Genomic DNA, 15,612 nt, shown 5'->3' with positions numbered 1-15,612 from the left:
GTTTCAGGCAAGGGTCTTTTTAGTCAGTATGCAGTTTCCCAGTTGTGTTGCAAACTGTATAATTTGATTTTTCAAATAGTTAGTCAGATACCTTGAAGAAACTTGACATACTTGTAAAAGACAATGTGAGGTCCAGGATTTGATATTGTAGTACCTCACCAGTAACTTCATATTGTAGTACCTGAATAGGAACTTCATATTGTAGTACCTGAATAGGAACTTCATATTGTAGTACCTGAATAGGAACTTCATATTGTAGTACCTGAATAGGAACTTCATATTGTAGTACCTGAATAGGAACTTCATATTGTAGTACCTGAATAGGAACTTCATATTGTAGTACCTGAATAGGAACTTCATATTGTAGTACAAACAGTGCCAATGGTATCATTCTTTACCTTGATGCTTGCATAGACAAATCATATGTTTGAAGCTTTTACTGGGCCGATGTCTATTAATACAGCAAGTTTCAATTTTTTTGTGGGTATGTTAACATAGTATCTCTATTTGGTTAATTGGTACTGCAATTCACTTCAGGTCACAATTGTTTTGCTTTATTTTGATTGATCATAATTATGCAAATATGTCATGATAATTTGATGGAAAACAATTCTTACCCAAACTGGTATTCACTAGCCTCAGATCAAATGCGCTAACCCCTTAGGAACCAACTAAGAGATTTAGATAACATTTTGCCATGTAACATCATTTTGAGACTTGTGCTTGTTGAAATTTGTAATTTATCATTTTAACAGTGAGTGAGAAAATTATGTGTAGCATGTTACATCTTTCATCTACGTAAAGTCAAGGTCGTACATTAAGGTAAAATTTGGCCAATTAACAACTTGTTCCTGGCTGTAGCATTACTTCTAGCTTTATGACTTATCTATATTAAGATAATAGTGATGAAATATAATGTTGTTGTTTTTTTTTCGTAGGAGATAATGGGAGCATTGCCAAGTGAGAAATTTCTTGAAGAAAATGTTAAGAAGAGACAAAATACAGGCCTGCAGATATCAGCTGAAGTCGAAAAAAATTGTGAAGAGGCCAGAAGAAAACAACAAAGGGACTTCAAGAAATCAAATTTAAAGAAAAGACCCTACACAGCTGTAAATATAGGAGACAAAGTGTTGAAATTCAATGCCTCCAGGGCAGGACGCAAGGCAAAAGGGGACCTTGGAACCAATTATACAGGGCCATTCGTAGTTGATGATATTGTTGGCGGGGTTGTAAAACTTAAGACATTGAATGGTGCCATTCTGAAAACATCAGTTGCCTTAAATAATATCAAACCTTTTCTTGACGAATCTGTCAATGAAGACATTAATGTAACTACACATTCTGTCAACACGGCTACCTCTCAAGTGATAACTACACCTCCTGTCAACACGGCTATCTCTCAAATGAAAACTACACCCCCTGTCAACACGGCTACCTCTCAAATGAAAACTACACCACCTGTCAACACGGCTCTTTCTCAAGTGAAAACTACACCCCCTGTCAACACGGCTACCTCTCAAGTGAAAACTACAGCCCCTGTCAACACGGCTACCTCTCAAGTGAAAACTACAACTCCTGTAAACACGGCTACCTCTCAAGTGAAAACTACACCTCCTGTCAACGTGACTGCAAAAAAAGAAGAGGCAATTCATTTCTTGAAGATGCCATCTGACCCTATACCACTTGCCAAAGGAGAAAGATTGACAGTGTGTGGTGAAGGGGTTGAAGAGACAAATCTCCAAACTCTGGAAGGCAACAACTGGGTAGATGATCAGGTAATTTACATAAAATATATAGATATATTGCCTTTTGACGTCTGTCAATCGGCGACAGTCTGTCCGTCCGTCTGTCACAAAAGTTTGAATGGCCATATCTCACAAATGTTTTAAGATATCAACATGGAACTTCATTGATGTATAGATATTGTTGAGAAGAAGTACCATGACCGTGAATCAAAACCCTTCACAAGAGTTCTTTGTTGGTTTATATTGTGCCACTTTTCAGGGCTTTATCATGCTACTAGATTTCAATATGAAACTGCATGGGTGTATAGTTATTAATGAGGAGAATAGCATTGCATAACAACAATAACCCTACACTTAAATATTTTTGAAAGATTATACCATATATCCAGGGATTTGCAACCATCTATTAACAAACTGAATTTTTGCTAGGATATCGAATCTACGAACTTGCTTGTTTCTGTCAGGATTCCTTTAATAAACATATATAATATGAAGTTTTAATGTGTAGCTAAATCTGATAAGTCTTTCAATGGTATTTTGCAGATAGTCAATGCATATTTGAAACTATTGTCAAGACAGTCGACAGACAGTTGGTGTCCTGGAGAAAAGAGAATGTTTTCATTCAGGGTATTTAAAAATATTTTAAAAACAAGCAAATTCGTTAATTGATATTACTAATGGCTGACAATATACTATGTTCCGTAAAATAACAATGTGTGCTTTTAAGGCAGTTTCCCTGATTTCCTTGTGTCTGGGTCTTAAATAGCCGTTTATTTTTACCACATTTGTGATATTGATGGAACAAGCTGTGGCATCTTTACTTTGATGGTATGGATATTTGTATTTTTAGTATCTCATTAAGTTTTCCAAGATATTCATTCAATAATATTTAATTTACCATTTAAATAAATTAAGCTTGTTCAATGAGTAGAACGCTCAACTACAAATCAGAAGATTAAGGTATTAATCCTAAGCCAAGGCTAATCACTTTCACAGGGATTGGCCATACAATTGTTTTCCACTTTAAAATCAAGTAGGAAAGTTCTTAAAAAACGAGTTGGTAAAATAAGTGTAATTCAACTTAGTATTGTTGAAAACAGGAGAAATTCGATCAAACAAAATGGAACAATTTGAGTAAATACAAATAGAGAAACCTCTTCCTTGCATTGTCAGTTCACACAGTTAGAGAGGTATCTGTTTTAGTATAATAAATTACCTCTTGATTTTAAAGTTAAAGTTTAAATTCAAACTTAAGTGCAATAATTATTTGAAAGTAATTATTCAATTCATTGAAATGCAAAATGAAATAAATTTGGCACTTGTGAATTTGATTGACAATGATTATTTTGAATAACTGGATCATCAATTGTATAAGATATTTATCAAAGACGATCCATGATTTCAATCAAAATCTTTAATATTTCTTTTGCAGAAGGCTGAATGTCTTGTGAATGTCCCAGCACTGACACTAGGACAGTCTCACGTAGTATTTTTCCGGAACTATGTTTGGGGACGTCTGTTGGCCTCTGGGGACAGGCACACATATTTATGTAATGCCCTGCAGTGTATTGACCCCAGAGGACAACTTAAGTGGCTGAACTGTGATGTGTGTGGGCGTTGGGTGCATGAGAAGTGCATTGGAACTGGTTTGGACACTGAAGGCTTTCGATGTGACATTTGCAATGTCCAGTACAGTTGATAAGATACTGATTACAGTTGATACTTCGAAAGAGGCATTTATATATGATGGTTTTACAATCATAAGTAAGAATTTGAAAGTGTGTTAAACTTCATGACTTCATAATAAGTATCAAACTGCTAGTTATGCAGCAATGGCGTGTACATATTTTATTTTATTGTTTTATTGTGTGTGCTACAGTTTTTATATCAAAGTATAACAGTCTACAGTGTTTCATTATTTTCTTGAAAGAAGTTACCGTTACAGCAAGTTGTAACTTATGATGTTATATTGTTCCATTGTAATATCTATGTTGATAGGATTATAAGTTGTTTTTGTACTGTTAATGATAATCCGTTTAGAACTACTTATTGTAAGTCATCAGTGAAACATGTGAGTTTTGTAGTGAAGCAATCATGAACTTATATTTTAAGGGTAAAATACACATTGTTGCATAGTTATTGCCTGTACATCATATCATTCAACAAACAGATGGTTACCGGTAGACCTTAAAGTCTCTGTTTTCTGGTTAATAAACAACAGTTCAATAATTAAAAAAGAAAAATACTCAATCACTTTTTGTCTGTATATTAAACCCAGACATTTGATACTATTAATAGAATGTATTCCATGAAAATATTTTAACAAGAATCGTTTGAATGATTTATAAAATATTTTCCAAAAAAAAGTATCAAATTGTAGTAAGAAATTAAGCTCTGTTTAAATGTTGCTGTTTGGTGTTTATGTAAATATATATTACAACAGGGAATCATTAGTTCCATATATTTGGTTGCTGTCTGATAGTACTTTGCCTCTTTTTGTATTGAAGACAATACTTTCAAGAGACTTAATATTGTTTTATGTTCAGCCTTATTATTTGAATGCATTTTTTTCCACAAGTACCACGCTATTTTACAGGAAAAGTATACTTAAAAATACTCACCATCTGATTTTGTTAGTCATGCCTCTACATTATAACTTGACTGTTGTGTTCACAACAAACTTTTTGTTGTTGCTATTTTTTTAGAATATCTATTATTATTTGTTTTATGAAACATGTATTGTTCTGAGGAGACAGTGTATTATTTAAATAATTATTCATTGTTTCAATATATAAATTTCTACTACCTTATAATACTGTTTAACACAATGTGCAGTTAAACTAGGCTGATATCAGTGAGGAATTTATCTGTATTTTAAATAGCATCTTAGGTTTTATATTTCATTTAATTTACATATTTTATTATATTTTGGTTAGAACAATCAATGATTACTTAGTTATAATACCTGACATATAATTTACACTGTATTGATGATTAATCAACTTGTGAAAGCAAAAGATAAAGAAAAAAATTCATCCATAAAACACATGTTCTTATAATTTACATGTACTTACCAAATGTTCAATAATTTGCTTTCATTGCATTTTGTTATTCTTAACCTCTGTTAATGATCCCAATAAATACAGTGTTTGTTTTTTTCAGAATGACTGACCATTCAAAATGTATGCTGTATTTTTATTACAATTGTTATTTTCCTTCATATCCAAAGATGCTTAAAAATTTACACAAAGCAGTTGTTTATTTATTGGAAAAAAGAAGTTCCATTTTCTTCTGCTAATTATGTTATTTCACCACTGTATTCAAATGACTTTAAACAAAAAATTTACTATGCTGAAATCAGTTACAAATGTCTTTATCCAAAAAAATAAAACCAAGTAAAAAAACAACAAATGAAGCATATTTTTGAAGTTGTTAAAACAAAAAAGAACAACTTTCTTTTCACCAAACAACGTTAAGAGACTTTGCTTTGTATAAATAATACTCATATAAGTCGCCCAATTGTTATCATCATCAATTGCAATGTTATTATGTTTATCTTAAAATTTGTCATATCAGGTTTGTCATATCAGGTGTATAAAGAATTAAATGTAGGAACACCTACTTATTAACATTTTTGATCTACAATTAAATTTCAAGATATGGACCATCTTTTGTCTCTTGTTTGTTACTTACTGATATACATGTCCCCCGTGTTTTAATCACACCTATGCATACCTGGGAACACACCAATATTGCCAATGCGCCTGGCATATAAAATATGTTATAAAATATTTCAGAAATACTTTCTATAACAACTTGAGTAAATTTCAGTAATTCAATTCCTTTCTCGCGAATCTTACACATACCTTGTATTGCTTGAACGTATGAATAATGAATGTATATTCATTGTTGGCTTCTCACATTCATTCATAACTTGAGATATTATAAGCATCAGCTGGACAAGACAAATATAAGTCACAACCACAACCAACATTATGATTAGTAATTACTTGGTCTTCAAATTCTCATGGGCAACATATATCAGCTGTTAAAGCCATATATAAGACACCACCGCCACGAAGATCATTATTTCACACTAATACTTGGTCTTGCACTTTGCACAGGCCATACATATCAGCTGTTCAAGACAATTATATAAGACCCCACCAACATCATTAATTCTAACAAATACTTGATCTGGCACTTCTCACAGGCAATACATATCAGCTGGTCAAGCCTAAAATACGACACCATCACCACTACCATCATCATTATTTCAAACAAATATTTGGTCTTACACTTCTCACAGGCCATACATATCAGCTGGTCAAGTCAAATATAAGACACATCCACAACTAATTTCATGATTTTAGACATGTACCTGGTTTTTGTGCTTTTCATGGGCATTACGTATCAGCTGGTCAAGCCAATTATATAAGACACAACCACCATCAACATCATTATTTCTAACAAATACTTGGTCTTGCACTTCTCACTGGCAATAAATATCAGCTTTTCTTGCACTTCTCATGGGCAATAGGTATCAGCTGTTCAAGCCAAAGATAAGACACCACCACTACCAACATCATTATTTCAAAATTATACTTGGTCTTGCACTTCTCACGGGCAATACATATCCGCTGTTCAAGCCAAATATAAGACACCACTGCCACCAACATCATTATTTCAAACTAATTCTTGGTCTTGCACTTCTCACGGGCAATAGGTATCAGCTGTTCAAGCCAAATATAAGACACCACTGCCACCAACATCATTATTTCAAACTAATTCTTGGTCTTGCACTTCTCACGGGCAATACATATCCGCTGTTCAAGCCAAATATAAGACACCACTGCCACCAACATCATTATTTCAAACTAATTCTTGGTCTTGCACTTCTCATGGGCAATAGGTATCAGCTGTCAAGCCAAATATAAGACACCACTGCCACCAACATCATTATTTCAAACTAATTCTTGGTCTTGCACTTCTCACGGGCAATACATATCCGCTGTTCAAGCCAAATATAAGACACCACTGCCACCAACATCATTATTTCAAACTAATTCTTGGTCTTGCACTTCTCACGGGCAATACATATTCGCTGTTCAAGCCAAATATAAGACACCACTGCCACCAACATCATTATTTCAAACTAATTCTTGGTCTTGCACTCCTCATGGGCAACAGGTATCAGCTGTTCAAGCCAATTATATAAAACACCACTGCCACCAACATCATTATTTCTAACAAATACTTGGTCTTTCACTTCTCACGGGCAATAAATATCAGCTGTTCAAGACAAAGAGAAGACACCACCGCCACCAACATCATTATTTCAAACAAATACTTGGTCTTGCACTTCTCACGGGAAATACATATCAGCTGGCCAAGCCAAAGATAATACACCACCACCACCAACATCATTATTTCAAACAAATACATGGTTTTGCACTTCTCACAATCCATACATATCAGCTGTTCAAGACAAAGAGAAGACACCACCAACACAAACATCATTTTTTCAAACTAATACTTGGTCTTGCACTTCTCATGGGCAATAGGTATCAGCTGGTTAAGTCAAAGATAAGGCACCACCGCCACTAACATCATTATTTCAAACTTATATTTGGTCTTGCACTTCTCACGGGCAATACATATCCGCTGTTCAAGCCAAATATAAGACACCACTGCCACCAACATCATTATTTCAAACTAATACTTGGTCTTGCACTTCTCACGGGCAATAGGTATCAGCTGTTTATGCCAAAGATAAGACACCACCACCACCAACATCATTATTTCAAACTTATACTTGGTCTTGCACTTCTCACAGGCAATAAATATCCGCTGTTCAAGCCAAAGATAAGACACAACCGCCACCATCATTATTTCAAAATTATACTTGGTCTTGCACTTCTCACAGCCATACATATCAGCTGTTCAAGCCAATTATGTAAGACACAGCCACCAACAACATCATTATTTCAAAATTATATTTGGTCTTGCACTTCTCACGGCCATACAAATCTGCTGTTCAAGCCAAATATAAGACACCACCGCCACCAACATCATTATTTCAAACTAATTCTTGGTATTGCACTTCTCACGGGCAATAGGTATCAGCTGTTCAAGCCAAAGATAAGACACAACCACCATCAACATCATTATTTCAATATTATACTTGGTCTTGCACTTCTCACGGGCAATACATATCCGATGTTCAAGCCAAATATAAGACACCACTGCCACCAACATCATTATTTCAAACTAATACTTGGTCTTGCACTTCTCACGGGCAATAGGTATCAGCTGTTCAAGCCAAAGATAAGACACCACCGCCACCAACATCATTATTTCAAACTAATACTTGGTCTTGCACTTCTCATGGGCAATAGGTATCAGCTGTTCAAGCCATAGATTAGACACAGCCACCATTAACATCGATATTTCCAAATTATACTTGGTCTTGCACTTCTCACGGGCAATACATATCCGATGTTCAAGCCAAATATAAGACACCACTGCCACCAACATCATTATTTCAAACTGATACTTGGTCTTGCACTTCTCACGGGCAATAGGTATCAGCTGTTCAAGCCAAAGATAAGACACAACCACCACCAACATCATTATTTCTAACAAATACTTGGTCTTGCACTTCTCACGAGCCATACATATCAGCTGTTCTAGACAAAGAGAAGACACCACCAACACCAACATCATTATTTCAAACTAATACTTGGTCTTGCACTTCTCACGGGCAATAGGTATCAGCTGTTCAAATAAATTATATAAGTCACTACCACCACAAACATCATTATTTCTATCAAATACTTGGTCTTGCATTTCTCACAGGCCATACATATTAACTGGTCAAACCAAATATATGACTCAACCACAACATTTTTCATGATTTTAGAAAATTACTTGGTCTTGTACTTCTCATGGGCAATAGGTATAGGTATAAGCTGATAAAGCCAAAAATATAACACCACCACCACACACATATTAGTTCAAACAAATACTTGGTCTTGCACTTTTCACGGGCAATACATATCAGCTGGTCACCCAAAAATAAGACACCAACACCGCCAACATCAGTATTTCAAACAAATACTTGGTCTTGCAAAACATATACTTGTTCTTGCACTTCTCATGGGCAATACATATCAGCTGGTCAAGCCTCACATAAGACACAACCTCAATCAACATCATGATTTTATTAATAACTTGGTTTTGCACTTCTCACGGGTAATACATATCAGCTGGTCAAGCCAAATATATGACACAACCACAACCAATTTCATGATTTTAGACAATTACTTGGTCTTGCACTTCTCACGGGCAATAGGTATCAGCTGTTCAAGCCAAAGATAAGAAACAACCACCACCAACATCATTATTTCTAACAAATACTTGGTCTTGCACTTCTCACAGGCAATACATATCAGCTGGTCGAGCCAAAGATAAGACACCACCGCCACCAACATCATTATTTCTAACAAATACTTGGTTTTGCACTTCTCACGGGCAATACATATCAGCTGATAAAGCAAAAGATAAGACACCACCGCCACCAACATCATTATTTCTAACAAATACTTGGTTTTGCACTTCTCACGGGCCATGCATATCGGCTGTTCAAGAACAAGAGAAGACACCACCAACACCAACATCATTATTTCAAACTAATACTTGGTCTTGCACTTCTCACGGGCAATAGGCATCAGCTTTTAAGCCAATTATATAAGACACAACCACAACCAGCATCATTATTTCTAACAAATACTTGGTCTTGCACTTCTCACGGGCCATACATATTAACTGGTCAAATCAAATATAAGACTCAACCACAACCTATTTCATGATTTCCAACAATAACTTGTTCTTGTACTTCTCATGGGCAATAGGTAAATAAGCAGGTCAAGCCAAAAATAAGACACCACCACCATAAACATATTATTTCAAACAAATACTTGGTCTTGCACTTTTCACGGGCAATACATATCAGCTGGTCAGCCAAATATAAGACACCAACACCGCCAACATCAGTATTTCAAACGAATACTTGGTCTTGCAAAACATTTACTTGGTCTTGCACTGTTCAAATGCCATACATATCAGCTAGTCAAGCCTCACATAAGACACAACCTCAATCAACATCATGATTTTATTAATTAATTGTTTTTGCACTTCTCAAGGGTAATACATATCAGCTGGTCAAGCCAAATATATGACACAACCACAACCAATTTCATGATTTTAGACAATTGCTTGGTCTTTCACTTCTCACGGGCAAATCATAACAGCTGTTAAAGCCAATTATAAAAAGACACAACCACCACCAACATCGTTATTTCTAACATATACTTGGTCTTGCACTTCTCACGAGCAATACATATCAGCTGGTCAAGCCAAAAATAACACACAATCACCACCAACATCTTTATTTCAAACAAATACTTGGTCTTGCACTTCACACGGCCATACATATCAGCTGGTCTAGCATAAGATTAGACACCATCAACACCAACATCATTATTTGAAACAAATACTTGGTCTTGCACTTCTCACAGGCCATACATATAAGCTGGTCAAGCCAAATATAAGACACAACCACAACCAATTTCATGATTTTAGACAATGACTTGGTCTTGCACTTCTCATGGGCAAAACATAACAGCTGTTCAAGCCAATAATATAAGACACAACCACCACCAACCTCATTATTTCTAACAAATACTTGATCTTGCACTTCTCACGGGCAATACATATCAGCTGGTCAAGCCAAAAATAAGACACCAACACCACTAACATCATTATTTCAAACAAATACTTGGTCTTGCACTCCTCATGGGCCATACCTATCAGCTGGTCAAGCCAAATATAAGAAACAACCACAACTAATTTCTAATTTTAGACAATTACCTGGTCTTGCGCTTCTCATGGGCAATACGTATCAGCTGGTCAAGCGTCACATAAGAGTAAAAAGACACAACCTCAATCTACATCATGATTTTATTAATTTCTTGGTCTTGTACTTTTCATGGGTAATACATATCTGATGTTTAAGCCAAATATAAGACACGGCTGCCACCAACATCATTATCAGACAATTAGTTGGTCTGGCACATTTCTAATGAAAGTAAGTATCAGTTGGTCAAGCACAATTTAATACAAAACCACCATCATCCTTAATTCAGGCAACAACTTTGTCTCTCACATCTGATCCATTATAAGTATCAGCAGGTCAAGCCAAATATAAGTCACAACCACAACCAACATAACTTTATTTCAGAAAATTATTTGGTCTTGAACTTTTCGGGGGGGGGGGGGCAATTTGTATCAGCTTAGTCAAGCCAAATATAAAACAGAACCACCAGCATCAATATGTCAGACAAATAATTGGTCTTGCATTTCTCACTGGCAATTCCTATCAGCTGGTCAAGCCAAAGATAAGACACATTAACAATGCCAACATCATTTTTCCAGCCAATTACTTGGTATTGCACTTCTCACTGGCAATAAGTATAAGATAATTATGGCAAATTAAGACAAAACCACCACCAATTATATTTTTTTACACAAATGATTGTTTTTGCACTTCTCACGTGCAATAAGTATTAGCTTTTTAAGCCAAATATAAGACACAACCACCACCAATATCATTATTTCAGACAATTACTAGGTTTTGCACTTCTCAAGGACAATTATTATCAGCTGGTAATGCCAGTTTGTATGTTGGTTTTGCAAATCTAAAAGGCAAATATTTTTGCAAGCAATGAAAAATATAATACACTGCTACCAAGTTACCAATATCATTATTTCAGTCAATATTAAAGTGAGTCTTACATGAATCAAATGTAATTATATATTATAATAAATGTATTACTAGCTATAGACAATACATACAACACATCACCACAATTATAATTTGAAACAATATTTTGGAAATAAAAAAAGTGGGAAAAAGCTAGAAATAGCCATTAGAAATATAAAATATTTCCAACACCAGCACAATTATTTTGGTTAATAACTTTACAAATTATGAAATAACTGTAAATGTATTACACAATAAAACAATATTCACTTTTTGGTTCCCATATCTTAAGTAATTTTGTTAGGATTTAAAAAAAAAAATTACCAAGATAACAAATCATTATAATTCAATCTAAACACTTACAGACACTTAATACCTTAAGAATTAACCATAATTTCTACATATAAGCGTTCACAGAATGTGCGATATCTAAACGTTTTAAGTACACTTGTGGTAACACTTCAGTATAAACATATTCATAAAAATTTGGGTCCGGTTGTAAGCACATTGATTTTAAACAGTGACCGTTTTAACCTGTCAGGCCGTTTTACCTCGGGACCGTTTAATTTTTACCAGCAATAATTTTCACCATTAATGTCCGGAAATAACAACAATCCGAACAGTAGTTTTTTGCATTCTTGATGTAAAAAGTCATTTTGTACTTTTAATATTAACAAAACTACTACAAATTCAAATTAAATAAGTGCTACTTGTATCGGACATCGGTCTTAATGTTTTCACGGTCAGCGGGTTTGTAATTCTCACGGAGGTAACGTGAAAAATGCAAGACTTCCGGTTTATCTTAAGAAATTCACGGTCTTGCAATTCTCACGCGACACCGGTCTTAATAACAATAACGCAGTGACGTCACCATCTATGTTTAGAACGCTTACACTGAAAACACGTGGCTTGTATCTAGTAACGGAAGTAGTAATGTTAAATTTGACGTTAATAGATCCAGTGTATTTCGGATAGGCTTTCGAACTTTTGCAATTAACGATGCGAAACAAAAAAAAAACGTACCAAAAATGCATATGTCTATAAATATCGCTACATTTTTTTACATGTCCCGGAAAATCGGCAAAAGTCCCGGACAATTTAACTCAATGTCCCGGAATTGGTCTGAAAAATTATGGCATGTATGATTATAATGACATTTTATACCTATAAAGGAAAATTGTCACATTATAATGTCATGTAATTTAAACAAGTAAAAACCACTTGGCACTGGCATTCTATTAGGCACCATGCACTAGGACGTGGGCCCCAAAAGTTTCACTGCCTATGGACCTCAACGGTGCTTATCTGGCACTGCTTAAAGAGACTTGATCACTGATTGATGAAATTAAAATTTTCCAAATGTTTGGTGCATGCTCAAAATATAAAAGATTGCTTAACAAAACGGTGCAAAATATTTCAAATTATGTATGAGGTACACTGAAAATTCCAATTTGTTTAAACTTTTACGAGATGATTTTATTGGTTTATTATATTGCTTTAAAGCAGGTATATACGATTTTTTATATGTGTTTAATTGTAATATATTGATAAAATATGTTATAATAACACAAAATAGGCAAGAAAAATTACACATTAAAGCCGAATTTCATAAAATGCAGCAAAGACAAATTAGCGCCCCAAGCCGATAGTGACGTACATATTTTCCTACAATAACCGAAGCATTCGTCTTTGTATTAGGATTGGAGTTAGTGTTCGTGTGACGTATGAATAGATATCGTTGCAGGAATTCAAATAAACCGTTAAACTAAGTTTAGATTCACATCGTACATGTATGGTATACATGCTGGCGAATTCTGCTGTACAGCCATTTTAAATTTCAGAATTAAATATCTGGCTTATTTCGCATTTTTCGACACATGTTCTTCTTAACTTTTGTTTTAATTTATATTTAAATATATATATAATAAGTTTTTTACACATGTTATTTAAATTCATAAATATTTGACAAAATCGTATATACCCGCTTTAAACTACAAAGTCATGGACTATTTTGAAGTGTTTCTGTTGTTTTTCTTTAATTTTGTGACAGCACATGAATTGCATGTAATAATACAGAATAAAATACAAGATGCAATATCAGCAATTTTATTTGCCCAATTGGGAAAAGTAGATCTACATGTATCAGCCCATTTGGAAAAATATTTGAGAATTTGTGTTGTGATCTCTTCATATTGGGAAATTGGTGTATTTGATTTTTTTTTCACAAATACTTTTAAATTGATAATCACGTGTTGTAAAGTTGTCAATATTGTGTTTACTTTGGTTGAAGCCATAGAGCTGCATAGGAAAACTAACTAAAACTTTTATTTAATAATATATTATATGAGACTTTGTTGTACTATTTTTCTTTCTTTAATAATGTCCCTAATAATAATAATATATTTATACCTGAGTTTATTATTAACATTTCCATCTATTATTTTATAACATTCAATAACAAACTTCAAAAAAGCAAAATCTGTGAGCAAGTCCCTGTAATGTTAGCAAAGCTAATTCAGACTAAAGAAAGCTAATCCGCCTGGCATGTCTGGCGTCTCGTGTGAAATTAAAAGCTGAACTACTGGGGAAGAATGTATGGTGACAGAAATGAAGTCAGTATTAAAGATGCATTCAAGAACATTAATATGTGTTCATAAATTTACTTACCAAAATGGAATATGTCACTGATCAAACCATAACTAATGACTCATAGTGCTCATGTTGTTATTTACATTTTGTTCTTCCACTCGGCTTTTCTCGGCAAGCCAATTTTTTTAAGCAAAGCCGGGTACCAAATATTGAGATCGCGAACCACTCTGGATCAGCAGACGACAATGTGTCAACAAACGATCTGTGACAATTTAACGTAGTGACGTCACCATTCATGTATAGAATGCAGCAGACGATTCATTCCATAAATCAATCTTACGGAGGAGTCCGAAGATAGCCGATGTATCACGTTTGATCACGAACCCGAACGGATCATTGGAAACGCCGGAGTTTACACGTATCTTTCATAATCTACCGGATTCTACATGCAATTTAACAAAATAACACCATCATCGAAGAATAAAATATATATTCTGTATCTGTAACGATAACTTATCATAACAAGAAATCAAATAGTGTAATTTATTACTTGTTTTTATCAAATATATCAAAAGCCAAGTATAAAACAAATGAGTGTGTTTGCATCAATATAGAAGAAAATCAGCAACAATTAAAGCGAGATTATACGATTTTTATATGTGTCAAATTGTAATATATTGCTATATATGTTATAAGAACACAGAATAGGCAAGAAAAATTATAAATTGAAGACGAATTTCATAAAATGCAGCAAAGACAAATAAGCGCTCCGAGCCGATTGTGACGGAGATATTTCGTACATATTTTCCTACAATTACCGAAGTATTCGTCTTTTTATTAGGAACGGAGTAAGTGTTCGTGTGTCGTATGAATATATATCGTTGCAGTGCTCCAGCTGGGCATAAATCGAAGGGCGCCGCGCCCTGCCCTCCCGAACCTCCGCTCTGCCCCCCGAAGTCCCGCCCTGCCCCCCCCCCCCCACACTCTCAAAAAAAAAAAAAATTTTTTTTTTTTTTTTTTTTACATATGATAATTCATAAATCTCTTATATCATTGTAATTATTTTAATCCTCATTGTAGACATTATATTTGAATGGTTTAATAATAATGGGAATAATACAGTTATTTATAACATATAAATTAACATGCAATAGGAAACATTCCAGAAACACCCGCGCGCTCGAACGTGCCCTTTTCACAAAATTCTGCGCGTCGAAAGTGCCCTTTTCACAAAATTCTGCGCGTCGAAAGTGCCCTTTTGACAAAAAAGCCCCCCCTGCCCTTTTCAAATCCTAGCTGGAGCACTGTCGTTGCAGAAATTTGAAATAAACCGTTAAACTAAATTTAGATTCACATCGTACATGCATGTTATACATACTGGCGAATTCGACTGTACAGACATATTTCGATTTCAGAATTAAATATCTGGCTTATTTCACATTTTTCGACACATGT

The 15,612-nt window shown here is 34.5% G+C and overlaps 1 protein-coding gene across 1 annotated transcript in view; it reads right to left on the bottom strand.

Moving 5' to 3' along the window:
* The window catches only part of LOC127867727 (solute carrier family 46 member 3-like), a 52,270-nt gene extending 37,885 nt beyond the window's left edge, over nucleotides 1-14,385 (bottom strand). The window contains exon 1 of the mRNA XM_052409075.1: nucleotides 14,236-14,385. The gene's annotated coding sequence lies outside the window, so the exon portion shown is untranslated. The remainder of the gene's footprint in view (nucleotides 1-14,235) is intronic.
* Nucleotides 14,386-15,612: the final 1,227 nt, after the last annotated feature.

Source organism: Dreissena polymorpha, chromosome 2, assembly GCF_020536995.1.
Source record: "Dreissena polymorpha isolate Duluth1 chromosome 2, UMN_Dpol_1.0, whole genome shotgun sequence".
Taxonomy (NCBI): domain Eukaryota; kingdom Metazoa; phylum Mollusca; class Bivalvia; order Myida; family Dreissenidae; genus Dreissena; species Dreissena polymorpha.
The sequence above is the reverse complement of the archived record's forward strand: the minus strand, read 5'-3'. Positions and strand labels throughout refer to the sequence as shown.